We start from the raw sequence: 25,623 nt of genomic DNA on the forward strand, positions 1-25,623 counted from the left end.
AAGACCTTCGCCTCGCAATCTGAGACGAGCTTTTGGATCGCGCAGATGAGAACGAGATGTTCCTTAAGAGAATCAAAACTGGTGCTGAGACGTGGGTCTACGGCGGTGATGTCGAGACCAAGGTTCAATCTTCACGATAGCTTGGAAAAAGTTTCTCCGAGACCGAAAAAACCTCGTCAGGTCAGGTCAAATGTCAGAGTCATGCTGGTAGTTTTCTTCGACTTTTGAAGGATCAGTTCATCATGAATTCGCACCCCAGGGACAAACTGTTAATCGATGGTATTCTCGGAACGTATAGCGACGCCTGCGAAAAAATGTGAAAAGGAAACGGCCTAAAATGTGGCGAGACAATTCATGGCCTTTGCATCACGATGACACACCCGCACGTTCATCCCTGTTGGTGTGTGACTATTGCACAAAACACGGAACCACTGTGCTGCCTCGCCCTCCGTGCTCACCATATCTGGCCCCTGTGGACTTTTTTTATTTCCAAAATTGAAAACCCCGATGAAAGGATAAAGATTTGCAATGATAGACCAGCAAGAGGCGTATCAAGACTGCTTCCGGAAGTGGAAACGGTGCTGGGAGCGGTGTATCAACTGTGGAGTTGAGTATTTCGAAGGAGGCTGTGTAATTGTGGAAGAGAGTATTTCGAAGGAGGCTGTTTACAGTAAGTAAAAGGTAAGCGTAGAAAAATTATGTGGACAAAGTTCCGGAATTTTCTGAACCGATCTCGTACGACGCAAATGTTTCTGGCTGCCTCCGCTGTTGTCAGCCCTCTAATGAACTCAAACAGAACAATAAGTCGGTAATGTTCCGATTTCTCTAGCTGGAACTCCATTTTTTAACGTCCACAGATCCATTCACCATCTCCAAATGACAAAATGACAATATGTAAACTCAAATAGCAAGAATGGACTACAAATAAAAAATGACAATCGATAATTAAAACCATAGCAATCGGAATACCAACATGCGAAACAAAAACGCTACGAACTTATGCACCAACCAAATATATCAAAGAATCGGAATATTTTAGTACGCACATTTGAAGAAAGTTACAAATGAGTTTCTGAATATGTCACACTATTTCGTCCACCCCATGCTTCTCGAAGGCAAGTTAAATTTTAACGGCTCATCGACAAAGAGGTCAAAGGCGGAGAACTGACTGTTAGAAAAAGATAAAGGGAAGGAAATTCGTCATGTAATTAGAAAAGGAATTATCGCGGCAATTGTCTTAGACGATTGTGGCACACTTAAATGTTTAACTGCGTCAGCAGAATGGAAGTGCAGCGTCTTAGACCGTGTGCCACATCGGTTACTACAGCCTTCGACAGTGAGGATTTGACTATTATGAACTGACAGAAGAGATGTGTAGGGGAAGTGGTGTCAAGCGCCTTCGGCCACGACTCTCCAAACACGCTAAGACAAATCTTCCCAACGCGAGTACTTTAATATGAGTATCATGGGATTCATGAGACCTGACAGAATATCTGTTCAGCCAAAGCATGGTTCCCCATCGGTACTTGATGGTTCTCACTGTGAATCCCCTTCGAATTATCAGACCCTCTCACAGGGTGATTCTGAAAAACTGGTTTCTAGAAGCAAGGCATGTGTGGAGCTCTTGGTAGGTACCACCAGACTTCACTGCTAGTAATAGACTGACTAGAGGTTGTTTAGCTTTTACATACAGTCTGGCACAAACGATGAACCATCTGAAAAATGAATGTCCTCGACGCCACGCTACAAGTGCCGCACGTAGAAGTTGTATGAATGGCACTGATATGTGTAGAAACTGTGCCCACTCACTTCATAATATTACTAAGTGATTTATTATTTCGTACGCCAACTTAACATCCACGGCAGGCTCATCATCAGATGGTTGGCCATCAAAGGAAATTTGTGTGGTTCACGAGCAGCTAACTAGTGAAGTTATTTAGCGAAAGTAAATTAAGTGGGAGTCGGTTCAACCTACGTACAGACAATGAGAGGTCGTTATTTTGTTACTTACACATCTAACTATCTAGAACGCTGGGCGGGGGGGGGGGGGGGGGAGAGATCTGCTGTAAAAGCATCTGTTTTATCTCAGCGTTGGCGTAACAATTTTTGGGAGCGCGTGGTTTACTTACAACGTAAAAACATTCTAGATAAGCGCAAACAGAACAGAGATGGGAGGTATGACACTTCATTACAACACGCTCTTTGATATATAGCTTTCGGTGAAAGATGCTAAATACAACTGTCACATACCTCATGTAAGTACTGATTTAAAAAAAAAAAAAAAAACACTAAGTGATTTGGGCTTCCAAAGCGTGGTAACAACTGTTCATCGTTCTAGAACTGCGTTTCAAAAAATATCTTACTGTGAAGTTGTAGGGTATGGACTAGACGAGTGGGTTGCTAGAGTATGGATACAACAGCTCCATTTTTTTTTTTTTTGTAAGGTCTTATGGGACCAAACTGCTGACGTCACCGGTCCCTAAGCTTACACACTACTTAATCTAATTTAAACTAACTTACGCTAAGGACGACACACACACACACACACACACACACACACACACACACACACACACACACACACACACAACCATGCCCGGGGGAGGACTCCGACGAGGGGAGCCGCGCGGACCGTGACAAGACGTCCGAGACCGCGCGGCTACCCCGCACGGCGGCTCCAATTAAAAACCTGCACTTTAAAGCTAATGCGGCGAATTTTACATATACAAAAGAGTGAACATATTCTGCACGAGTACATTGGGAAAACAGTTTTGAAACAAATACAATATTACACATTGCCTGATAGAAAAAACAAAGCATCTAGAGGACATGGCCAGATGTCAATGTAACTTTGTACACAAATACACACTCGGCCAGTACGTAAACGATTAGAGTTGCAGTTCTCTGTGACAGGTAGAACTGCCACCAGCGTGCATTAGTGTTGTTCATGTTTAGCCTGTTATGATGTAAAAGGGGAGTGAATAGCGTCAGATGTGAGTGATCACTGTAGGACACGGAGATGCTACGTACTCGTGAGAGACAGGGTTATCAGCACCTAACAGTGTTTGAAACGGGCCTCATTGTGGCTGTGCCTTCGGCTGGCAGGTAGAATCGTGTAATATCCAGATTTGTGGAGCATTTGGATGTTACACTAGCCTGATGTTGGACTGCATGGGAACACGAGTGCAGGCATACTCATCGTCCAGGGACCAGTCACTACGTCTGATCATCAGCAGGGAGAATCGCCGTATTTTGCGTCATTCAACTGGCCACCCTGCTAACCTGTGGATGTACCCGCACCACCTGCTGCATCTAATCGACCCACATAGCATGCCACCAATTTTAGTAGTACTAGTGTGTATTGAGGCAGTGGAGCAGTCCTGTCGTGTGAGGGCGTTGCCGCTATCCAGTGCTCAGTGTCTTTGAAGAAACCACCATTTCCGTGTTACAGACTAAAGGACAATATCCAGGTGGATAAAACAATGGCGTGAGAATTTTCTGTAACCAATGAGAAGCGTATGGGACCCGAAATGACAATTCGAACGACGGAAAATGTCCGACGAATTCGTGCAGCTCTGCAACGGTGCCCATACAGATCTATGAGTCACTATTCCAGAGCATTACATATCCCTTGCAGGTCTTTGCAGCTGACTGCGAAACACGATTTAACGTTTCATCCTTATAAGCTGCAAGTGGCTGAACAGTTGCGTTCGGGAGATAAAAGTGAGTAGGAGTAATTTCTGCGCAACGTTACTGTACAGAATTGACCACGATGAAGCAGTTCGGGCAAACCTTGTTACGTCTGAAAAGATAAACTTTCATCTGAATGGGGCTGTCAAACAAAATTTCCGACATTTTTGCGACACAAAGCATGGCCTGTATAATCACCTGATCTCTAAGCCCCTGGATTTTTTTCCGTGGGGTCATCTCAAGAACAAAGTTTTTTTGGGGGGAGGGGGATTCCATAATACTGATGAGTTGACAGCCGCAATCCGGCAAGAGACAGAGACAGACAGACAGCGAATTTCTCGAGAAATGATTGAGAACATAATGAGGAGTTTCCGCGAATGTATTCAGCAATGTATCGCCAATGATGAAAGCCTTTTGCGTGATGTAATTTTTAAGAAGTAAACGTGTGCTTGGCTATTTAGTAACGGCAGTGTGGGTAAAACAGTTATGTGCAAGTTACATGGATGTAAATATACACTTAATTTCGTAATAACCAAATGAAAATGTACTACTTCCCTCGGACTATGGTGTAATAATCCTGTCACACTTAAATCTGCATCTGAGATCAACTGATGGACTCCCTGCAACATTCTGTGTCATCTTCTACCATTGGTTGGAGACTAACAGCAGCCGGACTATTAAAAAAAGTCCGATAAAAATTACTTGACAGCCGACGCCTGCCACTTACTGTTACAGTGTTGCCGCTCTGTTAAACGCGACACGTGAACACGGCGGGTCACTTCACAAGTTCAGAAGTGCTGTTCATGTAACGCGGAGCAATGTTGGAAACGGCTGCCGTCAGGTATGGCGGGAACGCGAGGTACTGTGCTCAGAGCTGATTTTACGTGACCAACGACTGAACTGTGGCAGACGAGGCGTTTTTTAGCCCTTTACACTCCTGTCCTAACCTAACCACTACCTCGTGATGTGCAACGTAACAGAGAAAACAGCGAAAGACAAAAAAAAAAAAAAAATCAGTTTTCGCACTAAATGCGAACTGTAACTTCTCGCTTTCATGGGTTACGTATAACTACCCTCATACTGACTATACGAGCTGATACGATACCAACTGATGAGCAGAGCTGGTAGCAATCTGTTGCAGGTTATAGGCGACAAAGGCAGATTCCAAACGAAAAAAGGAGCAAGTAAAAAAGTCAATCCGATCATGAAAACGGTGTGACGAAACAGTACAGATACAAAAAATGAACGAATTAATTGAAAATAATAGAAGTCAATTTGATAAAGAGTTACAAATTAAATATAGCACCTGACAAGATTAGAACCCACGACCTTCTGAATATCAGAGTTGTATACTGCTGCCGTAACCAGGGAGCACGAAGTGCTGACGAATCTTATCACATTGTGTTCAGCGACGAATCTTGACTCTGCACTACCCCGGGTGAGCATCGTCGCAGAGTATGATGGCGGCCGACGAGAGTTCCGATTATTCCGAAGTTTTTGGAGAGGACCAGCGGTGTTACTCATGGTGTAATGAATGATGTGAGGAGTCACCGGATATGACTTCAGGCCACAGTTGGTAGGAGGTGAGGGAACTACGTCGGCACAACAGTTCGTCACGGCCTTTATGCGTCCTCATGTGTTACCTCTCATGGGACAGTAGCGTGGCGTCTTTTTCAACAGGACAATGCTCGTCCAGACATCTACATTAAGTTAGTTTCACGTTCTATGGATAATTTTGCACGATAAATCTTAATGTGGAATGGGTCACTTCAGTCACATCGCAAATTAATTTGCTAGTATGGCTACATGCTGAACATTTATAAGATTTTTTAAAAAAAGATACAGATATTAGAAACTCATACCCATCACCTTTTACGCACTACAATAATTGAAATTCTTCGGAGTAAAAGGAGTTGTCTCAAGGAGAAACTCTTCCAGTTTGTTTTCAAATTTTACTTTGCTATTTGTCAGACATGTTGTATCACTAGGTAAATTATCAATAATTTTTGTTGCGCCACTGTGCACCGCTTATTGCGCTATAGACAACCTTAATGTGTAGTAAGGAATGTCATTTTTCCTTCTGATATTGTAATTATGCACATCATTGATCCTTTTGAACTGTAGCGGATTATTTACAACTAATTTCTTGAGAGAATAAATATACTGCGAAGCAATAGTCAGAATGCCCAACTCCTTGAACAGACGTTTACAATATGATTGTGGGTGAGCATCACATATTATTCTTACAGCACGTTTTTGAGCAATATTTGCAAAATGCAAATGTGGCTGAACTAAGTTGTTTTAGGAGTTCGAAAATGTGCTTTTTACAGTTCTAATTCTGATCAGTAAGGACACCTAAGAATTTTGAAGTGTCCACCTTATTTATTATTTCTCATCGTGTGTTACACTTATCACTGGTGTAGTATCCCTAGATGTGCAAAACTGAATATGTTGTCTCTTCTTAAAATTGAGCGAGGCCATTCGCGGAAAAGCAGTCAATGATATCTTTAAGAACATTGTTTGCCATTTCTTATTGTTCTGTATGTATGTTTGGACTGATTATTATACTGTCATCTGCAAAAAGAACTAATTCTGCTTGTTGTATATTAGACGGAAGATCGTTTACATGCATGAGGAACAATAGTGGACCTAAGATTGAGCCTGCAGAACCCCCTAAGTGATTTTCCTCAGTCAGAATTATGACCCCGGACTACACTGGTTGAATTACTTAGTGCAGCTTTCTGCATTCTTTTTATTAGATGACATTCACTGGTTGGCTACAACATCAATCCTATTGAACTTTATTTTTTTTACTTTGATTCCTTTAGTGATCCATGGTTTTTACATAGATTGTCTCTGAACTGTCTCCGTGATTTTTAAGTACTCTCGTGTCCAGCAAGATCCCTAGCTCCGTCCCCAACAGAACACGTCAGATACCAGCTCGGACGTCAACTCCGCACATCCGGGACATCAATGGCCAGTTAACAGTAGCTGTGGGCCAGCTAGTGTCAGGGGACGATACAACGGCTTTATCACAACGTTCCCAACCTTACCAGTGCATGCATCGAGGCCATAGGGGGTTCAACTTCGTATTGAACCATGGGGTGATACTGCCAAAAGTTCTCTGTGAATTTGACTCCATTTTGTAAGCCCTAAAATACCACACACTCCCTACCAACAGTATGCGTCACTTTTTTGTCAAGCAGCGTATTATCTGGAAGAAATAAACCAGCGCTGTAACACACCCTATGCTTCCAGTTTCAATGGCTTATTTGATTCCAACTCACTCCTTGGTTTAATTTGCATATTCAAGCTGTCGCAGTCTCGTCTTGTGTGTCGAATGTAAAAGAAGGCACGGAACTCTCAGCTGAATATCAACCCGTAAGAGAACTCAAAGACATACTCAACGTTCTTCTTCACAATGTGCGGTGCTGTTTTTGGAAATTACGTGAAGCTTAGGTGTTCCTACGCTAAGAATACACGGAAAAGAGAAATACTGAACACACTAGGTTTACCAATAGTTTTACCATGCAAAGCAGAACTGTGCGATCTGTATAGAAAATGAGATCACCGCTGCCAACAGACACGAGGTTCAAATATAACGAGAAGTAGCGTATTATATTCATACGAGAAGTAGCGCATTATATCCATAATACCCCATTCGTGTAAGAATTTTCATTGAGATCATAACTTAAGTCTCTGGGTGATGTTAACAATGTGATACCACCAACATGCAAACTGAACTATGTTTCTGAAGATAGAATCCGTGGACATCATGGATCATCAGGTCATAAACAAACCACAACCTGAGCAGCACTGAATCTACTTCTACACACAATCCGCAAGCGCCGTAAGGTGCGCGGCGGAGGGTACCCTGTACCACTACTAGTTATTTCTTTTCCTATTCCACTCGCAAACAACTTCCTATATGCCTGGGTATGAGCCCTAATTTTTCGTACCTTACCTCCGTGGTCTTTACGCGAAAGAAATGTTTACGGCAGTAGAATAGTTCCGCATGCAGCATCAAATGCCGGTTCTCTAAATTTTCTCAATAGCTTTCCTCGAAGAGAACGTCACCTCCAGGGATTCCCATTTGAGTTTGCGAAGCATCTCCGTAACACTTGCGTGTTGTTCTAAGCTACCGGTAACAAATCTAGCAGCCCGTATCTGAATTGTTTCGATGCCTTCCTTTAATCCGACCTGGTGGGAAGCCCAAACACTAGAGCAGTACTCCAGAATAGGTCGTACTAGCGTCCTATATGTTGTCTCCTTTACGGATGAACTAAACTTTCACAAAATTCTCCCAATAAATCAAAGTCGAGCATTCGCCTTCCCTACCACAATCCTCACGTGCTCGTTCCATTCTATACTGCTCTGCAGCATTACGCCTAGATATTTAAACGACATGACTGTGTCACGCAACAATACTAATGCTGTATCCGAACATTACGGGTTTGTTTTTCCTGCTCATCCGTATTAACTGACATTTTTCTACATTTAGAGCTAGCTGCCATTCACCATACGAACTAGACATTTTGTCTACGTCCTCTTGTATCCTTCTACAGTTACTCAGCTTCTGCACCTTCTCGTACACAACAGCACCATCAGCAAAAATCAGCAGATTGCTGACCACCAGATCACTTGTGTAAATAGATAATAATGGCGGTCCTCTCGCACTCCCCTAGGGCACTCCTAAAGACATCTTCGTCAATGATGAGAGGACGACGTACTGGGTTCTATTACTTAAAAAGTCTTTGAGCCACGAACATATATTGGAACCTAAACCATATGCGCAATGGGGCACCGCGTCACATTTCGGACATCTAGAAATGTAATCTGCCTGTTGCCCTTCACCCAATTTCACAGTATATCGTGTGCTGATTCGTGGACATAAGCTTTTCGGTCTCCAGGAAATTTATTTTATTCGAACAGAAAATTTGTTCAGAATTCGGCAGCAAACCAATTGCAAGGATACTGGTCTGTAATTTCGCGAGTCCGTTCTCTTAATTTTCTTATTACAAGGCCCACCTACGCTTTCCTCCACTCGTCTGGGACTTTGCACTGGGCGCCGGCCGGAGTGGCCGTGCGGTTCTAGGCGCTACAGTCTGGAGCCGAGCGACCGCTACGGTCGCAGGTTCGAATCCTGTCACGGGCATGGATGTGTGTGCTGTCCTTAGATTAGTTAGGTTTAATTATGTCTAAGTTCTAGGCGACTGATGACCTCAGAAGTTAAGTCGCATAGTGCTCAGAGCCATTTGAACATTGCACTGGGCGAAAGATTCACGATAATTGCAAACTAAGAGGCCAATGCTGTACAGTACGCCCTGCAAAACCGAACTGGGATTCCATCCGGAACTGGCGACTTATTTGTTTTCAACTCTTTCAGTTGCTTTTCTACGCCATGAATGCTTATTAATATGTCGTCCATACGGGACTCTGTGCGATGGTCAAACAACGTTAATTTGTACGATTCTCCTGCGTGAACCCTTTCTTAAAGGTGAAATTTAAAACTTCGGTTTTCGTTTTGCTATCTTCTACTGCCACACCAGTCTGCTCAACGAGTATCTGGATGGATGCTTTAGTCCCATTTCCCGATTTTACATAGGACAAGAATTTTCTCGGGTTCTACGCCCGATCTTTTGCTAAGGTATGGCGACAGTAGCTGTATGCTTCGCGCATAGATCTATTCACAAACTCATGAATCTCTACTAACCTTTGCCTGTCGCCATTTGTGCATCCTCTTTTGACCCGAGAGTGCAACAGCTTTTGCTTCCTTGGCATTTTTCGAATTTCGTTGTTAAACCACGGTGGGTCTTCTCCGTCCTTAATCCACTTACTTGGCACATACTTGTCCAGAGCACGATTTACAATCTCTTTAAACATTTCCCGTAATTTCTCTATGTTCATCATACTGGTACTACACGTCAATTCATTGTCTAATTGAGATGCTAAGAATTACTTATGTACTCTTTCTAGCAGAAACATTCTCTTTGCCTTCTTGACCTATTTATTAAGTTTAGTAAGCATAGTCGCTGTGATGACTTCATTAGCATCAATCCCCGTCTCTATACTGACGCCGCCAATGTCCGGCCTGTTTGTAACTAGAAGGCCTAAGGTATTTTCGATGCATGTGGGCTGCCAAACTAGCTGCTCAAGACAGTTTTCGGAAAAAAGTACTTTGCAAGACTGATTCACTGTAACCCCCCGCAATTAACCCATAAACGCCCTATTCTTTACTCTGTAGTTTAATGTCGCTTCCACCTATTATTGCATGATCTTGGTATTTACTCATTACTGACCATAAACTTCCTTTGAATGACTAGGACTGTCGTAGCGGAATCGGGTGAGCGGTAAAATTATCCAACAATTAATCTGGTTTCACCTAGACTTGTTATACGCGACCAGGTAACTTCAAAGTCACACTCAATTTCGACCTCAATACAGAGAATATATTTTTCAAGCGCAATGAACTCCCCTCCCCCTATGGCGTCTAGTCTCTCTTTCCGATGTACGTTCCATGACTCGGCTAAATATCTCAGAGCTTTCTGCTAAAGGTTTCAGCCAGCTCTCGGTCCGAAGAATAATTTGAGCACGAAACGTTCCCTGGAGAGCACTAAATTTGGGGACTGTTACGAATACTTCGATAGTCTACTGATAAAATTGACAGTCGAAATGTCTATTCTCTGAACACGGTCTGATTTCGATACGAGCTTATCGACTGGCGGGTGTTCAGAGTACCTCAAACTATCGCCTAGAAAAAAAAAAGTCATATCCACTCCACAAGTACTCTACTACCAGAGCAGCTGCTTCCTTAGGGTAGTACATCCCTGACCTAAAATTCCCCACCCGATAACGCAGGTCTAGAAATCTGCTCCCACGAATGTCAGAGTCGATGAAGGCTTTGGATGAGACCATCCACTAGACTCTAAACCAAAGAAACCCGGTCAGCTCTGAACAATGATGCAAACTGTGAGCTCTGCTTGCACTCCACACGCGAGGCCAGCAGCGTTCATCACTTCCTCCTTCCGCCTAAGAACCCATGCGACAGGCGCCGTTGGCACCGACGTGAGCCACAGCTTGCAGACGACTATATCCTTCACTATATCGACAGCCGCAGGCAGGGCCTCTTCTACACCTCGGAAGACTCACCACGGGAAGCATATCGAGAGCACATTGGCTTTACTTCCAGCCCTGAATGCTATCTGCCCAAGGGGCTCCATAACACGCCTGATGTTGGAGCTCACGATAACTAGCAAACTCTTGCCACCGTGTGTCTGCTCGGGCACTGCTGAAGGAACGGCTACACGTTCACTCACTGGGCGAACAGGCGACGCAAGACGGCCAGCCTCCACACTGGCCCTCCGCCTCGAGTAACGCGAACGCTACCACCCGCCACTCACCCTGCTGTGAGGACGGATCCACCGCGCCGTGCACATCAGGAGCTGCCTCAGCAGCACAGGCCCGTGGGCGGAACAAGCGACACCTGAGGAGTCCCATGTGAAGCGCCAGAATCTCCTCCACTGCTACAACCCGAGGCAGCAGCATGGAGGCGGCCAACTGTAGCCAAAACCATGTTCAACTGTTCGCGAACTGCTGCCAGTTCCTCCTGCGTCCGCACAGAGCATGCACACATCCTACCTATCCTAACAAAACTAAATGAAGCAGTAAACTATAAAAGCAGACAGAAACCTACAAGTTACTACTCTCCTGACGTGTCACCCACGGACGCTGATGCCTTAACGAGCTGCGTAGCTGGCTGTTCAGAAGAAATGAAAACTGCGCTAGAAAGTGCCTGAATTTGCACTTGCAATTAAAAATCCAAGATGAAATCTCTTAAATAAAAAAAAATACGCACGACATTTAATAAATATTCTATTATCAAAACACAGCAAAAGACAAATTCGTAACTTGCCATGTTGGAAATGTGAACAGGCGACAGCCGAAGGCCTGACAAACCGAATCACTAGGCTTTGGCGATGTTTTTGCAATACGAGGGACATGTTTGTCATAAGACTGTACAAGATCGACCACTGACTTAACAACAGGATCGCTATCTGGCCTAAAATGTATGATACCACGCTACGAGGTCTTCAAGATAGTCTATAACTTTGCATCATTGCGAGACTGCTGGAAGTGCTATAATCATCATTAATCAAGAATAAATGAAAGAGCTGCATCATCCGACGACAAAATGCTCGTTTTCTTAAGTTCTCACACCATCCCGACGTACGAGGCCCACTGTTTTAATGGCTTGAGAGTTTTTATATATATTTTATTTTAAATTTGTCGCAGAGTGTTAACTTTGTTATGTATGTTATATTTTAACTGTTTGTATGTCGCATTTTTAAGGGGAGATTTGGGACCACCGAAGCATTCGTCTAAAAGAGCGTGGAAGACTGCCTCAAAACCTACTCAGGTATAGGCATGTGCGAATTATCACCTCGAATAGTAAAGTTACGCAATTACTTTTTTGCTTGTAGGGACATGTCTGCAGTCATAGTACACTCTGAAAGCCTCCCGTCACAGTACAGTAGCAAAATGCTGCAGGAATCAACACAAACATAATGCAGCAAATAACCCACTTGACTAATGGGTCTGCTTTATTTTTCACTACTACCCCGCGCTCTACCATCTCTCTTAACAGATCAACGGTCATTATTTGATCTGAGTGTGGATTACTTCCCCGTTTATAAAGTTAGCGCAGAGTTCACCTTACCGAATGGTGAAAGGTATTTGTTATCAATATTAGCGACTTTCCTTTAGCGTGTGGATCGAGAGGAAAGTGCCATTAGGCCTCTGTAAGGGACTAAATCTCCCCCATTCTCGTAACCCAAACCTACATACACGATGAGCCCAGAAGGACTATTTCAAAGTCTACCTCAAACACTAGTTTCCGTAACTTACCTCACAGGGTTTCTCGCGAACAATAGGTGGTGGTGGTTAGTGTTTAACGTCCCGTCGACAACGAGGTCATTAGAGACGGAGCGCAAGCTCGGGTTATGGAAGGATTGGGAAGGAAATCGGCCGTGCCCTTTCAAAGGAACCATCGCGGCATTTGCCTGAAACGATTTAGGGAAATCACGGAAAACCTAAATCAGGATGGCTGGAGACGGGATTGAACCGTCGTCCTCCCGAATGCGAGTCCAGTGTGCTAACCACTGCGCCACCTCGCTCGGTCGCGAACAATAATCTCCACTTGTATCTGCAGAGCATTTCTATTACACACTGGTATGATTTGTACAGTGCTTTTACGATCCCAGCAACACGTTACTAAATTCTTACGCTGTCAGCTGTCACGCCTGCTCGATATGGACCTCGAACGCGGGAGCCGTACTATGACGCTGCTTCCAGCAAAATTAAGCCCCACATACTTGTTATTTCGCCAACTTGTTTTATTTCATAAAGCTTCGTGGCACTGTCCTATGTATTGAAACAATCAGAGAGAAACTTAAGAAACTGTCAGCTGATCTAGTAACTGGGTATTAACAGGTACTCTGTTACGGACATTACCTTCCACTTATTCACATTTAAAGAACGTTGCCATTCAGTACATGAAACAGAAATTAGAAGTGGGCCAAACCACTTTTTTACGGATAATAGGTTACGAAGTTCCAGCTCCAATCCGATAATAGGGTCCACGAACTATTAGTTTTTAACAGCTTCCGTACAGGCAATCAAGGAATCAAACTGACGAAATCGTTCAGAGCTACTGTTGAAAGGTTTTTCATGTGTTTTATGTCGATAAAAATCATTTATACTAGTTTATTTTCAGCTTAGAAAAAATTAAGCTGCCGAATTTTCTAAATTGTGTATTAGTTTCCTTCAACAAATAACAGTTCATATTTAAAAATGAAATCGTAGGCAATCATTTATTTGATTACTCTGTTTTTGATAACAGTGCCATCACTAGGGACAAACGTGGCTAAAGTCTGGAATCTAGATGGGAAGAGTAGACGGTTGGATAGTAACGTTGTTTCGGTTTCTATCATCTTGCCCTTGCGAAGGTAGTTTTCTTCAGAAATTACCAGTGGAACTATTCCTAATCTATGGGCTCTTCTTTTCTGAACCATTAGTAGACTGACAACTTCAGACTGCTAGTTTTTTGTGTATTCTCACTGGCAACGTTACATATATAATAACAATAAAACTCTACAAGCTATTACAGTGCGTATTGAATGTTTAGTATCCTGATATGGAATGAAGTAATCAAAATAATCAACAATGCCATCGCGTACAGATTTTGAGAACATACGTACGTTATTTACCACGAACATGTCATCAAACACTTTCACGAAACATTTACGCATTCGTTACGCCCGTCCGTCACTACTACTTTCGTACTGATGCTTGGTAAGAAACGCAGCGTACGGGTAATATCATCACTGTGCAAAGCAGAGCGAGCTTATTCTACCATTGTAGTTCCACTCACCACTGCAGTCTATGTTATGGACATCTTTTTTTTCCCCTCCGCTGCCCATGTAAGGGATCAAGACAAGATCAATACATGATCAATACATGATACACGTTCGTTTCTATTATTGCGGTAGATGTTTCTGTCACTTAAACGTTAAAGGAAAAATGAGAATAATACAACTGAAACATTTACGGTACGTATGTTAGACAATTATAGCTAATTTGTTTACAGTATTATTTGAATAATGTGTCGTACATGAAATATGAGGGCTATTCGGAAAGTAAGTGCCGATCGGTCGAGAAATGGAAACCACTGAAAATCCTATGAAGCTTTGCACAGAAGCGTTGGGCAGTGCCAGTGGTACGCCCGTCCGTCGCGTCACGTCGCGTCGCGTCGCTCTTTTCAGTGCTGAGCGCACAGTGTTCGCGTGAAGGTGCCTAGAAAATAGCGTCTCCCGCAAAGTAAGAGGGCCTGGTGAGAAATTTCGCCCGAAACTATGCATACCACGCAACATAACTGTCATGTGTTTCCTTCTTCTAGACCATTCTCAGCCGCATTCTGCAGTCACAATGAAGATGCTCCTGCAGCGTTTTCGATAGGAAGTGTTAGGTCACCCACAATACAGCCCGAAAAATAACTGGCTCCCTCCGAGTTTCAGCTCTGTTCACATGAATCGCTGGCTATGAAGACAACATTTTGGCACAGACAATGAGCTGGAGACCAGAGTAGAGACTTACCGGAAAGCACTGGCGGCTGCCTTCTATGATGAGCAAGTATCTTTGTTGTCTGCCTCTTTCGAAACCCTTTTCGAATAACGAAATTAGGAAAATTTACTGATGATTTTGGTTATCCATTTTTTTTACAGCTTTTGAGTTATTTTGACTCCCATTTTTGGCATTAATTCGATTTTGTAGTACTTCGGAAACTAGACAATACTAGTGCAAAAAAGTGGACACTACAATTTTCTTGCAATATATAATTTTTTCGTTATTCAAAATAATTCATTATGTGATTAAATCAAATTTTTCTGCACCACTACAGAGAAATCTTCACTTCCTACCTTCTTGCAATCATGTACGAAATCATATGCGAGAAACAGTTCATGACAACCAGTCAAATACCATTAGTCCTTTGTCCAAACCGTTACGTCTTTAAATGATTTCAACACGTCCCTCCTTTCTGCTGAATACTGTCCACTCCTGCGATGAAAGTTTAACGTTTTATTAGCGTTACATTTTTCCTTCAAAGCAGATTAGTTCTTTAAAACTATGAAGCGTATAATCAGGGGAATTTCACCTCGTTGGAAGATAATGAATAGAGATTATAGGCATTTGTATGTTGCATACACATTTGGCTCCTTTTCACTGGTTAATGCGTATTTTAACTAGAAACTCGTGACGATACATATTTTCGCTCTATGTTTACAATATTTTAGAAATTTAGACGGGCGGTCTCTGGATCGATCAACGCGCGGTGTGGCCGCGCTGTTTGAGGCGCCATATCACGGATTGCGAGGTCCCTCCCGCCGGAGGTTCGAGTCCTCCCTCGGGCATGGGTATGTGTATTGTTCTACGCGTACGTTAGTTTAAGTAGTGTGTACGTCTACGGACCGATGAATTGAGTAGTTTAGTCCCTTAGGAATTCACACACTCTGACTCGATCTAGTTCTGATGTCTCACAGATTGACCGCGACGTAAAACTGCTTGCAATCGGTATCCGAAGGCCACTGCATGTCGAAATCATTACAGCAGAGGGACAGGAACAGGCAGGCAGAGCCAATGCTGCTGCGCCTGCGCCCGCGCCCGCGCCTGCGCCCCCGGTTAATCCCCTCCGCTGTCATACCATACGCGTCGGGAATAATTAAACTACGCAAGCTTTTAGTCGCACGTCCATTATTTCACTTTAGCTTTTTCTATTTACTTGTACAAAGTTGAACGGTTTAAGACGTGTAGAGTGTTGTGCGCCATGCCGCCCGAAACAGAAACGTCGTTTCGTGCATAGCTGACCATCCTCTAACATTTACATACGACGGAACTGTTTTATATTGCTGAGTTTGCGAGAAAAACGTTTCGCGCCAAAAAAGTTTCAAATACACACATCAGGAAAGTATTGCATCACCCCGGTTCCTGGTACTCGGGAAGATAGACGTTGACTGTGGATATTGTATCACAGACACACCCGCCCAAAGATTTAAAACAACCATGCATGAGCAGCGCCTATTAGACGGAAGGGGTCCGATAGCCGATCACTTCCAGTCATTCCACCAGGAAGGAGGTACATGGCTCGTGTTGTCTGTAGTTCAACCTTACCTAGACAGTTAATACCACGGTTCGATCGCGTCCGCATTGTTACTTTGTGCCACGAAGGGCTCTCAACAAGGGAAGTGTCCAGGCAATCAAAGCGATGTTGTTCGGACATGGAGGAGACACGAACTGTCGGCGACATGCCTCGCTCAGGCCGCCCAAAGGCTACTACTACTGCAGTGGATGACCGCTACCTACGGGTTATGGCTCTGAGGAACCCTTACAGCAATGCCACCATGTTGAATAATGCTTTTCGTGCGGCCACAGGACATCGCGTTACGACCCAAACTGTGCGCAATAGGCTGCATGATGCGCAACTTCACTCCCGACGTCCATGGCGAGGTGCATCTTTGCAACCACGACACCATGCAGCGCGGTGCAGATGGGTCCAAACAGCATGGCCAATGGACCGCTCAGGGTTGGCATCACGTTCTCTTCACCGACGAGTGTTGCATATGCCTTCAACCAGACAATCGTCGGAGACGTGTTTGGAGGCAACCCGGTCAGGCACAACGCCTTAGACACACCGTCCAGCGAGTGCAGCAATGTGGAGATTCCCTGATGTTTTGGGGTGGCATTATGTGGGGCCGACGTACGCCGCTGGTGGTCATGGAATGCGCCATAACGGCTGTACGATACGTGAATGCCATCCTCCAACCAATAGTGCACAACCATATCAGCAGCATATTGGCGAGGCATTCGTCTTCATCGACGACAATCCGCGCCCCCATCGTGCACATCTTGTGACTGACTTCCTTCAGGATAATGACATTGCTCGACTAGAGTGGCCAGCATGTTCTCCAGACATAAACCCAATCGAACATGCTTGGTATAGATTGAAAAGGGCTGTTTATGGACTGCATGACCCACCAACAACTCTGAGGTATCTACGCTGAATCACCATTGAGGAGTGGGACAATCTGGACCAACAGTGCATAGATGAACTTGTGGATAGTATGCCACGACGAATACAGGCATGCATCAATGCAAGAGGACATGCTACTGGGTATTAGAGGTACCAGTGTGTACAGCAATCTGGACCACCAGCTCTGAAGGTCTCGCTGTACGGTGATACAACACGCTATGTGTAATTTTCATGAGCAATAAAAAGGGCGGAAATGATGTTTATGTTGGTATCAATTCGAATTTTCTGTACAGGTTGCGAAACTTTCGGAACCGAGGTGACGCAAAACTTTTTTTTGACGTGTGTAGACTAGCATATCAAGTCAAGTCTTCATATTGCTAGAACGCAGAAGAAAGGACCACGAAACATCTTCTGACAACAGGAAGTTGCAGTAGCAGGGATTTGTTCGAAGGTAACCAAAAGAAGTTGGTTTAATATGGCTCTATGTGAAGCATTCATTGCAAGCAATATTCCTGTTCACGAACTTACAAACCCTATTCTCAAAGGCTTCCTGCGCAAATATTGCTTAAATCAAAATACACCAGATGAATCAACATTGCGTAAAAATTACATACCCACAATTTACGTAAATGCTGGGATAAAATCAAAGCAGTATAAAATCACAGAACTACTGTGCAGTCTATGATGATTGCGATGACAGAAGGTTATGCTCTGAACCGACCCCCGAGGGACCTCAGTTTCCTGTTCGTATTGGTTGCTTTGAGTCTAAACTATTCGGACTCAGAATCGTCGAAGGAATACCAAGTTATGGATAAAAATGGGTAAAAGCCTCACGCATGCAGTTTAGACAGGAGAGTAGAAGTGCTTAAGAATGTCAACGCAGGTAAGGCATCAGAGGCCACCAGAGTGCATCTGTACTTCCTTTCTCACTGTGGGAAGCACCTCAAAAAATGGTTTGCACAGTTTTATAAAAATCAAGAATTCGAAGATGGCCCCGTTTAAGCTGGGGAAAATGAAGCTATCATCCAAAGACCTGTAAGCCAATTCCATTGCTCCGCATCATGTACATGCTTCTTAAGAGGCTCTTATACAACAGATTGAGCTCAAAAATACTGGAATGAATCCCACACAATGTACCAGGATTTCGGCCTACTCTAAGCTGTATAGACCTGGTACTATCCGCAACAACTCATACAGAGACAAGACACGTAAAGAAGAAAAAAAAAATATTAATTGCTTTCACAAATTTGAGTGCAGCTTAAGACAGTCTGGATACACGGGCTGTTTTACACACTAATTCGGACAATTCCGTGCAGCCGTACCACCCATCTCGCTGATGTCCTCGTGTGGAGAACTGAACTTGCGCCAAAATAACAACGGGCTGCTTCAGTGCTCTGTTCTTGCATCTTGTATTTCCGATACGTCGAACACACAATCCAGGATGTTCGGTTACACAGATGACTGGGATATAGCCGCAGAACAAGAGTCATTCAAGGCCACTGACGACACCTTGACCTCCAACTTATAGCTGCTGAGTGACTACCTTCACAAACAGAGACTTCAGCCTAACGCAAAGAAGGTAGAAATATCATGCTTTCACCTTTGTAACCGCTCAGCGAGAGGAGAGCGTACTGTCAACTTTGAAGGGAAAGGTCTCAACCATAACTACCCCAAAATATTTAGTAGTCAAGTGGATACGACGCTCTCTTACAAGCAGCACCTGACAAAAACAGCAAGTAAAATAAGGACAAGGACTATCATCATCCATAAAATGTGCAGCACCTCTTTAGACTCCAAGGCTTCACATAGCAGTAGTTGGGCTCGCCTAATCAGTGGCGGAATACTGCGCCCCTGTATGGGCTAATAGTTCGCATATAAACACGATTAGCGGCACAATAAAATCCACACCCACTGCATGACTGCCCCCGTTGAGCCATAGACAACCACCGGTGAAAGGTATAAAAATGCTCTCCTTGGAGAGTATCACAAAATTAAAAACCCTCAGCTATCAATACACAACGACGTAACAGATCTGGATCACAGAAGACCAACATCAAGAAGACCAGCATTAGTCACTGCTAAAGAACTGATGAACTCTGACGTTCACAATGTTCGGAAACAGCACTGCCCACCACAATGTCGAAGTTGCACGATAACAGAAAAGCCTCTTGGTTTCAATCAATCACGTGAAGTATGGACGACATTAAACCCAATACGTACAGGCCATGGCACAACTGTCGCTGCCCTCTGTGTGACTGTGGAGCCGAAAAGCAAACAACCTGACACATGGCGGGAACAATGTCCAAATCGGGCCCGCAAGGAACCCTTCATTTACTTTGTTGCAGCAACAGATGCGACTGAGTATATCCAATGCTTGGACATTAATTTGTAATTAAGTTTGGTACATATGTACATGTGCATAGGAACTACGCTGACTTTATTGTCATACGAATATATACGTATTGCAGCGTAAACCATACGATAAATAAGCAAAGACAAGACTGTTCAATTAGCCAACAGCCCTGAATCATTCGCATATTGGTAAAGATGCACCGTACAAGTATTTTTATTATCAGTCGAAAATGCAACGCTGTGTTGGATGCTTTTTTGAAATTTAGAAAATGAAATCTGCTTGTTCACATGTCTTCTATTAGAATGCACCAAGCGAGAAAAAATATTTGTTTTAGACCCGTCTTGTTCGAGCCTAGAATACACCCTACGCTCCAGCAATAGGTGGGCGGACAAATTGTTGGCTCGGCATATACGCAATCCCGGTACGAGGATGCGGCGCCTTCATGCCGCTAGAGTAGGGTTCTAAGCTGATACCAGAGAGGAACAACAGAAAGAGCGCTAGTATGGATTTTCAAGACGGTCTGAAGGAACGGCCCCTACTCCTCAGCCTTCGAGGAACAATATGAAAGAAGGGTTATCGCTAAGAACATCAAGCGCAACAGACGGACGACAACAACACAGGCCTGTAATTCTGTGCACACGTTTATTTACTCTTCCTTATGAACAGAAAGGTACTGCGCACTTCAGTCACGGGGTACTATTTGACGCGCGAGGAAATGCACGAAAACGCCAATTCTACAGCATACTGCACACCGAGCGAGGTGGCGCAGTGGTTAGCACACTGGACTCGCATTCGGGAGGACGACGGTTCAATCCCGTCTCCGGCCATCCTGATTTAGGTTTTCCGTGATTTCCCTAAATCGCTTCAGGCAAATGCCGGGATGGTTCCTTTGAAAGGGCACGGCCGATTTCCTTCCCCATCCTTCCCTCACCCGAGCTTGCGCTCCGTCTCTAATGACCTCGTTGTCGACGGGACGTTAAACACTAATCTCCTCCTCCTCCTCAGCATACTGCACGTTAGAAAGGAAGTCAGTCTGCTTAGTGTGCAACGCGGCTGCGTGATGCGTGTTCTGCGCAGGAGGAGACGGTGAATATTTTGGGGCGTCGCCATTCCACGCCTCGCGCTCCGACCGTTGCCCACCCCGGTATCAATCACGAAGGGGGGTGAGCGCCACACCAGGTCACTGTTTCTGCTTCTGTCTCTCGCTGCAAATACTTAACTACCGTTGTCGCTTCTGAAAGTAATACTTGTGTCTGCATTGTACCCACAATGAACATTACAGATGGTTAGCACGAAATTATAAAAGGCAGCCAAATGAAAACGAGACAGATGGTAAAAGTAAGTAAACTGTTTATTATTTCAAAACTAATCGTAACTGTTCATATATTTACCCCACTGTGAGACAAGGCGGCCACTGCCTTCCTGAAAAAATGTCTGCAGTTGCCTACGGAACCATGATTGTACCTAGGCGTGCATCTCTTCGTCCAAAGCAAATTGACGGACACGAATGTCTTACTTCAGAGATTCATATTTCCTAGCGAAACGTTTGCAGCGAAATCGAAAAAAAATAAATAAAAAACGTTGACAATATGTGGGAGGACATTATCCTGTTAGCAGTCAAATTATACTTCAGTGCCATGAGAGCGTATCTGTCATCCATTTACTAGTTTGTGTGGAACTGTGGTCCAGGTAACAGTATAATCACACAGAACTGAATGAATATTTTGAAGCAGGGTTTATTATATCTGTTTTCGATCTCCTACTTTCAGTTTCAACACCGTATTGATCCACAAGAGACTGGACAGAAGGTTTCGATCCTTAACATAGGATCCAAATTATCTAGAATTTTCTGATAGACCTTTCACCTGGATCCGACATTGTATTTTTGGAAGCTTCATCCACAGTCCTTGTTATTCAATATTTCTCTGGTGTGTGAGCTGTGGAAACAGAGGCAGTTGGCTGGCAGCAGCAGCAGCAGCAGCAGCAGCAGCAGCAGCAGCAGCAGCAGTTTTCATTCGCCTGACAGCGAGGAAAACTACGCAAACGTTACTTTCAGTACGGGAAACAGTTTTGCCGCATAAAGTAGAAGTTATCAGGCAAGTTCCTGGAACTAGTTCCGTAGCCCACACACGAGAGAAATATGTTGTAGCAGTAGTAGCAGTAGCAGCAGCAGGATATCGTCAGCGTATTTGAGTGCTATCAAATTAAGACCACCTTGAATTTTAGTACAACCACTGTGTAGATGTTGCAGCCAGTAGACACATCCAATTATTAATTCTATGTCCGCCCCCTTAGTTGAGTGCGTCTGACAGCCATTTAGTGGGACCGGGTTCGACTCCCGGCCGGGTCGGAGATTTTCTCCACTCGGGGACTGAGTGTTGTGTTTTCATCGAAACGCAAGCCGTCCAAAATGGCATCAACTGAAAAGACTTAACTTGGCGGCCGAATTTTCCCCAGGTGGAGACTCCCGGCCATCAATGCAATACGAGGCTTCATTTCATTAATTCCATTTACGTCTGTTACTCTTACCTAGGCCTGTCCAGGATGTGTGCACTCACGGCATCGAAGTGGCGATCTGACTTCCCCTATTACTGCGCTATTCGAAAGTGAAGTACGAGTGAGACGACTGGCGATATGCATAAAGCTGAATTTTAGCACAATGAGACTACAACAAAACTAACACTGCAGCTCACCTCTACGACCAGATTTTATTTGAAACTTTTTTTTAACCTTCTGCCAAGGCAATAATTTCAATGAGTTCAACAGCTTATGACAATAAAATAACGAGTATTATGTATCTTATTTATTGCACAAAACGTTACATACAGGCATAAAACAGTGAGACACGATGTTCGTAAGCATCTATACATTTTGATATTACAATATATGGGCTATCTGGAACACAGATTCTTGATACAGCCAAATTTCTAGAGCTATAAAGGTTAAAATCTAATGAACGGGAATCCTGGTGGGACTTAGTAAATTTCGTAACACAAAAATGAAAAAGTAATGATTGCATGAATGTGCTGAAACAGACACTGAAACAAATTAACGAGCTTGTTGTGCAGTTCTCTTGAGATAGGTTATAGAAGTCTTGTAAATTCGAGAAATGAGTTCAAAAGCCGTTACGTGAAGCTCTACGCCGCGGGTCTATCAAAGCTGGAAGTAATTGGGTAAATCACCAATCGTAAGTGATATTTGTCTGGGAAATGAGCTGAAATGAGTCTTGTGTCATTTGAAGTCTTGGAACCTCTTTGACAACTCAATTCGAACACATGATATAATCACTGTGGTTGTAGCAAAGGCGTTCCAGTGAGTGTTTTCTACCATATGATTGGGTGGTAGGATATTAAATACGAGGGGCGTCCAATAAGTAAAGCAACACATTTTTTTCTCAGCCAATTTCGATTGAAAAATGTGAAATCTGTTGCAGGACATCGTGGAATATTTCCCGCTTCAACCCCTACAGTTTAGTGAAGTTCCGATGCGTGGCGGCGCTATACGTCAAGCAGTATATTGCTCCCTCCTGCGTATATCTCGCGAAGAGACCATGAGAATAAAATCAGAGAGATTAGATCCAACGCAGAGGCATACCGACAATCTTTCTTTCCACGAACAATACGAGACTGGAATAGAAGGGAGAACCGATCGAGGTACTCAAGGTACCCTCCGCTACACACCGTCAGGTGGCTTCCGGAGTATGGATGTAGATGTACATACTAATGGCGCCTGTAATGGAGGCGTGTTCGAAGCAGACAGCTCTCATTTTGTTTATTTTGGCGGAAAACCAGAGCATCGCAGACATTCATTCACAGGCGCTTACAGAATGTGTACGGAGACCTGGCAGTGAACAAAAGCACGCTGAGTCGTTGAGCGAGGCGTCTGTCATCATCGCAACAATGTCGCGCACACCTATCCCACCTCCCACGTGCCGGCCGACAGCACACAACTGTGACTCCTGTATCGACTTCAGCTGTTCGTTGCTACAAAAATGCAAACTATTTCTCCGTGTCAACGAGAGGCTTTACAGAAGTTTGTGCACCCGACAGATGAGCTCACAAAACTTCGTTGGACTGTTCTTCCTCGTCTTTCTAACTTCTTCCGAATTTCATATGCTTTGCTCAATGAAGGATGGACTCCGCGGGAAGCAGTATGTGGATGATGGGGAGGATAATGAAGCAGCAAGACGCTGGCTACGGCGTCGACCAGTAGCGTTGTACCACGCGGGCGTACAGGCCCTCCCAGTAAGGTGGCGTGAGGCCGTCGCATTGAACGGAGATTATTCTAAAAAATATGGTTTTGTAGCCAAAAGAGTGGGGAATAATATGATGTATTGGAAATCTGAATAAAACCAACCTGCTTTCAGAAAAATGTTAGTTTACTATTTGAAAGCCCTTCGTTGTTTAATCTACGTGCGTTGTCTTACATAAGATTTAGGTCTTTTTTGGAGTCAGTATTGTCGTCAGGTTGATATGGCGACTGTACTACAACCATCCTTTTCCTTTTCACCACTATCTGCCACATCTCTCTGCATTTGGTGCACCAGGCTGGAGTGCACGCACCCACAGTGCCGTTGGGGGCAACTTCAGATGTCTGCTGTAAATACTTCCTGGTACATTATTCTACCTTGCGAGTTTAGAGGTCACGAGAGGCGAGTTCAGGGATACCGCTAATGCTTCCGTAGTTAACAAGTGACATATTATTCATTTTATATTTTTCACTTTCTATAATAATGTTTTTCTCGGTTGGTAGATTGTCATCACGGAGTTTGAGTTACCGCTAACTTAAAAAAACACTGTGTACATTCCATACGTGCTCTGCCACCTGAGTGGCAGTTTCTCGCGTGTCGTGAATAGCTGACCCACGACTTTGTAGCGCAGGTCGAGGGATCTACCGCATAAAAAAAATAAAATAAAAAAAATAGGTTTGAAACTAAATATTTCAAAGATATTGTGTGTGAACACTGAATTACCTTGATAATTAACAAAACTTAGTCCACAATACTCCCATACTCCAGAAATGAGCGTTGGAGACAGACGTCGGAATGCCGCGCCGCTGTCCTGGGCAAGGTCCTACTAAATGTAGTTTGTCGTTGCCTTTCTCCAACCTGATGCGCAGTGCTAACTGTCGTGTAGATGACTGTGAGGAGCACTTTTACAGTAGGAGTAGTTTCGTATGGCTCACGGGGCTGGTGTAAGTCTTTCAACTGGACGCCACTTCGGCGACTTGTGTCCCTAACCTGGCCCAGTTATCCGCCTGGACCTGCATCGTAACGTGGAATCCGAACCACGTGTCGTTTCTATCGATACCTCACATCGTGAGGAGGTGAAGTCTAGGTTAAAACGCAGACTGAAAAATATAAGGTCCGACCGGGATTCGATCCCGCGACCTCTGTTTCCAGTCAAGCGCTTTATCGCTACACTACCAGGTCAGACTGCTTTTACAGCATAGTGTGTGAAAAGGGCGAGTGAAACCCGGTGCCGCCACATAGCCGACTCATCAAATAGCACCAAGGGGACAGCATAGCTTAAAGTCGTCAACCGACGGACAGATCCCCATCAAGTATCACATGCCCTCACTCCAGGATAGACGGAGGAGAGTTTGGAATTTGACCTACGGCAATGGCGCGAAGTCTGGCGATCCGCAGCTGTACGCCCCACGGTGACCGAATACCAGCGATGAAAATATCTTCCATCACCAGGATTCGAACCGGCTACATCTGAGTCGAGCGTCACCGCAAAAGTGTACGGTAGTGACCATGGTTACTGAGGCAGTTAATAAAATATAGGGCTATTAAAAAAGACTGATGTAAAATTGAAACTTATTTATTCTTTATTGAAATAAGACATTCCACAGAGCGAAACCGTTAGAATGCGACATGAAGTTGGACATTCATGGGTCGTGCAAAAAGGCGAGCGGCAGACTTGCCCGGCCTGCAATAGAGAATAGGTGGCCATATTCGACGCAACAGGCAATGGAGTAAAATGCTGCTTTTTAG

General features: G+C 44.1%; 1 protein-coding gene across 1 annotated transcript in view; it reads right to left on the reverse strand.

Annotated features, from left to right (window-relative positions):
- The window catches only part of LOC126248611 (uncharacterized), a 214,004-nt gene extending 188,774 nt beyond the window's left edge, over positions 1-25,230 (reverse strand). The window contains exon 1 of the mRNA XM_049949758.1: positions 24,598-25,230. The gene's annotated coding sequence lies outside the window, so the exon portion shown is untranslated. The remainder of the gene's footprint in view (positions 1-24,597) is intronic.
- Positions 25,231-25,623: the final 393 nt, after the last annotated feature.

Source organism: Schistocerca nitens, chromosome 3, assembly GCF_023898315.1.
Source record: "Schistocerca nitens isolate TAMUIC-IGC-003100 chromosome 3, iqSchNite1.1, whole genome shotgun sequence".
In the NCBI taxonomy this organism is placed as follows: domain Eukaryota; kingdom Metazoa; phylum Arthropoda; class Insecta; order Orthoptera; family Acrididae; genus Schistocerca; species Schistocerca nitens.